This window comes from Gavialis gangeticus, unplaced genomic scaffold (genome assembly GCF_001723915.1).
Source record: "Gavialis gangeticus isolate Ggan-Ray unplaced genomic scaffold, GavGan_comp1, whole genome shotgun sequence".
In the NCBI taxonomy this organism is placed as follows: domain Eukaryota; kingdom Metazoa; phylum Chordata; order Crocodylia; family Gavialidae; genus Gavialis; species Gavialis gangeticus.
This window is the reverse complement of record NW_017729032.1, coordinates 214,226,822-214,231,658: the sequence shown is the minus strand read 5'-3', so window position 1 is coordinate 214,231,658 and position 4,837 is coordinate 214,226,822. Positions and strand designations below refer to the sequence as shown.

The following is a 4,837-nucleotide window of genomic DNA, read 5'->3' as shown; positions in this document are numbered from 1 at the left end:
CTGTGTTGAATCCCATCCTATTCTCATCCGCCCACCCTTGTAACCTGTAACCTAATGGAGCAGATCCTCAAGGAATCCATTTATAAGCACTTGGAGGAGAACAAGGGGAATTGGAACAGCATGGATTCACCAAGGGCAAGTCATGCCTGACCAACCTGATTGCCTTCTATGATGAGGTGACTGGCTCTGTGGATGCGGGTCTGTCACAAGCCAGCTAGGTGCTGTGAGTGTATCAGACGTTAGGCTGCTGGGTTTGGGATCGAGGAGGCGAGTTGGGAGTGAAGTAAAGACAAATTTACTTATAGCTTAGCATACAACAGTTAACAGAAAGGTTAATGGGACAAACAAATAGTACAATAATAAAGAGCTAATAGTAAATAATAACAACAGATAGAAATGACAAAGAGTTCCCACACGGGGTTGGCAACTTATCAGCAGCCCCTCTATGCCAGGTGCGCGCCCCGTTGTTCCGGGGAAGTCAGGCATCCCCGATCAACACTGTTTGGGGGGTCACTGGAAAGGTCCCTTGGTCAGGATCCAGTCCTCGCTCACACTGGGAGTCCAGGGTCCAAGTTTGGTACAGTGATAGTCCTTCTGTCCTGTCTTTCAGACTGGTTACTTGACATGCGCGTTCCTTTATGTCTTATCTTATGCTAATCTGTTGGCTTTAGAGCCACTCACAATCTTGCCCTATAGATGTTACCCTATGGTATTAAAAGATGTTAGAAATTATCATGAAAGGTTACCACCTGAACTCAGGTTCACCCAATAAGCAGATTTTACACCACATTACTTTGAGGTTTGAAATTAGCATTACTCTGCCCAAGCTCAACCCCTTGGTTTCTTATTCCTTGGATTCCTTGGAGTGTGCTAATTATATTAGGTGGTCAGATCTTGTTATGGCTGACCTTTAAAAAACCTGTTAGATCAGTTAATCTTGCAGTTTTGCTTATTTTTGGGGCCCAGTCAGTCCCATGATCAGTGCAAACAGTTGGATTCAACACTTCGGTTAAATTGTGACAGACAAATTCCACTTGTGGGTTGCAAACTTGCAAGCTTTGCATTAGCTAATCTTAACTGCTAGACAATTACCTGGATGTCTCCAAGAGCATATATTTATTGCTCATGATCGTAACCCCTCTGGTTCTGGCAACCACAGGGTCTCCCACAACATTCTCGCAAGCAAACTAAGAAAGTAGGGACTGAATGAATGGGCTGTAAGCTGGATAGAAAACTGGCTGGAGCATTGGGCTCAGAGAGTAGTAGTCAGTGGCTTGATGTCTAGTTGGCAGCCAATATCAAGTTGAGTGTCCCAGGGGTCAGTTCTGGGGCTGGTTTTGTTCAATTTCTTCATCAAGAACCTGGAAAATAGCATTGAGTGCACCCTCAGCAAGTTTGCAGATGACACCAAGCTGAGGGGAGCAGTAGACATGGTGGAGGGTAGGGCTAGGTTTCAGAGACACCTCAAGGAATTGAAGGATTGGGCCAAAAGAAATCTCATGAGATTCACCAAGGACTAATGCAAAATCCTGCACTTAGGACAGAAAAATCCCATGCACCAGTACAGCAGCTCTTCAGAAAAGGACCTGGGAGTTTCAGTGGACAATAAGCTGAATATGAGACAGCAGTGTGCCCTTGTTGCCAAGTCTAATGGCATACTAGGTTGCATTGGTAGGCGTGTTGCCAGTAGGTCACGGTAAGTGATTCTTCCCCTCTATTCAGCACTGGTGAGGCCACATCTGGAGTACTTTGTCCAGTTTTGGGCCCCCAACTATGGAAAGGATATGGACAAATTGGAGAAAGTCCAGTGGAAAGCAACAAAAATGTGGAGGGGGTTGGGGGACATGACTTATGATGCAAGACTGAGGGAACTGGGCTTATTTAGTCTAGAGAAGAGGAGACTGAGAGGGGCCTTAATAGCAGCCTTGAACTACCTGAAGGAGTGTTTGAAAGAGGATGGGGCTAGACTGTTCTCAGTGGTGGCAGATGACAGAACAAGGAGCAACAGTCTCAAGTTGCAGCACAGGAAGTTTAGATTAGATATTAGGAAGAATTTTCCCTCTTGGAGGGTAGTAAAACACTGGAACAGGTTACCCAGAGAGGTTGTGGACTCTCCATCCTTGGAGATTTTTAAGACCTGGCTAGACAAAGCTTTGACTGGGATGATCTAGTTGGGGATGGTCCTGCTTTGAGCAGGGAACTGGACTAGATGACCTCCTGAGGTCGCTTCCAACCCTAACTTTCTACAATTCTGTGAAATGACTATCTGATTTGCTATAGGCTTAGCATGCATGTAATCCGTTTTCTCAGCCAAGGATTCAGATATTTTCCCAAACTCTATTTCTGTTTGTTCTTTTCTAGACAGGTTCTTGGAGCAGGCTGATTCCTAATCCAGGACAGGATTAAGCAACATGATTAACATAGTATATATGTGTAGTATACATGTGGTTTGATAGTTTTGGGGGTTTTTGAAAATGCATACACCTATATTTATATTAGCAAATGAAAGGTCAAAGAAATGTGTTGTGTGTTTGGAGCAGCAGACTGTTTGTTGCAAACCTTGCTCCAAGGATTTGTGGTGGTTTTTAATTTCTGAGAGTTCATTCAGCAGTCTTTTCTGGGTCTGCTTACGTTCTGCTTCCAACACAGACTGGCTTGTAGAGTTTTGTTTTGTCAGAGGAACAGTGTAGTTGTCCACAGACAGCATTCCTGAGGCACTAGTTGGTCTCTCAGCTATCCAGCACCCAGGCCACTGAGCACCATAAAGATCAGGATTGGAATCTTGTTTCCCAAAGAACACTGAGTACACTGCAGGGGCCAAACTTAATGCTTGTGATAGTCTGTTACAGAAGACACATTGCACTCTCTCGTTCTAATTAGCATTTCTTTAGCACAGCATGTTCAATGTCTTGGTGTATTGCATTGCTGCAGCTCAGCCAAGAAATAACAGAGACTGCTTACAAACATAATTAAAATATATAGCACATGCCCAGAGGAGGCATCACGTTAGTTTGACCCAGCTCACCCAACATCTGTAAGATTGGGTGCTTCAGTGGGGCTTTTTAGCACGCTTGTCTAATAGCTGACTGAATCAGCTATTAGATGAAAGTGCTAAAAAGCCCCATTGAAGTGTCTGATCTATACAGATGCTGTGGAGCTGTGTTGAACTAATGTGCTGCCTCTTTTGGTGACGCATTGGGGGGGTTGGAGTTTTTTCCCATGTCTGTCAGCAGTCAGGGTGAATAACTGATGCCAGGTTCTTGACTTCTTGAATAAACCATTGTGTCCTGGCCAAGTGGAAATGGTAACAAACATCATATGTGGATGGATACTGCTATAGGAGAGTTTTCAGTATGAGAAAATTTGAGTCCTCCCAAACTGGACTGAATTGTCCAATTGTAGGTGTGTACTATGACAAACCCATTTGTGGGGGGGCTTAGAGCCTTGAATTTCTTCCCACTGTGCTGCCACTTGCCTCAAGGAACAGACCAAGGTTGCTCTGGGATAACTTTGTAACCCCAGCAAGCCTCAGCTCCACTGCCCTTACACCAAACCCTGCAGCTGCAGTAAGAGAATCTCTGCTAGCACTAGATGGCCACTGCGTGGGTTGTGAGAGAAATTTTAGATGCCCCTTTCTGTAGAAAGGCCTAGCTTGAAATATCACTCGCGCAACAATCCCTTTTTCCGCAGGTAATCAGTAAAGAAACAAAAGAGCAAAAGGATTTTTTTACATAGGAGAAAGAATATGTACATGCAAATCTGAACGTAGGTTTGGAGACGAGCAAAACAAGTAAAGTTTCTTACTCTCTAATCTGGCTACACCCTAGCCCAGGGGCGATGTGTAGGGGATGCACGTGCACCTCCTGCACATGGTGGTGCACCCCCTACAAAAAGGCTCCACTGACACTGTTGGTGGCACCTGCAGGCAGTCGCTGCTTGCCACGCCGTTGCCAGCACCACTGGCGGTGTCTGCAGGCAGTCCCTGATGGACCCTCGCTGCCACCACTGGGCCGGCAGCATCTGCGGGAACTCCCTGCTCACCACCACCAGGCTCCACCCCCACCACCCATGCAGCCATGCCCCCCCAGTCACCAGGAGTACTCTCCATTCATGCTCTAGCCCTCCTGAGAGCCCCTCCAGTCAGGGCTGGTCCAACTGTTAGGTGAACTAGGCGGTTGCCTAGGGCACCAAAATTTGGGGAGCGCCAGAATTATATGCAGAACAAAATAACAGGAACATTGTTTTAAATAACAGCCCTGGTCGGCTAAAGCTCTGCCTTGGCCTAAGACAGAAGCAGGCAAAATGAGACCCGCAGGCCATTCTATCCATCCCATGGGGCCCCTAAAAAAATTAGGAAATTAATATCTGCTCCTGGCTGCCTGTCACGCAGCCCTTGATGGCTTGTCAAAACTCAGTAAGCGGCCCTCCGCCCGAAATAATTACCCATCCCTAGTGTAAGACCTTTGGTTCAGTACAGGGAGAAAGACCTCTGAAAAGATCTCGGAGGAAAGATCACTAGAATCGTGACTCCTACCTTTTCAACTCTCAAGCAGACTTATGACAAGAGCATACTGCTGGGAACGTGATCCTAAACAATGAACCCCTACTCCTACATGATCTTGCAGCTCATGACACAGATTTCTTTCACTAAAATGTTTGTTGTTATTGTTCATTTTGAATATCAAATAAGTACATGTAAAAGTTCATTCTAGACTTCTTATTCTCATCTATGTTGGAAGTGGGGGCGCCGAGGTACACAGTTCACCTAGGGCATCAATTACCCTTGGACCGGCCCTGCTGCCAGTGCTTCTAAAAAAAAAAAAAAAAAAAAAAAAAA

The 4,837-nt window shown here is 45.7% G+C and overlaps 1 protein-coding gene across 3 annotated transcripts in view; it reads left to right on the top strand.

Moving 5' to 3' along the window:
- DOPEY2 (dopey family member 2) overlaps window positions 1-4,837 on the top strand; it is a 97,158-nt gene that overhangs the window by 89,017 nt on the left and 3,304 nt on the right. The window lies entirely within an intron of this gene.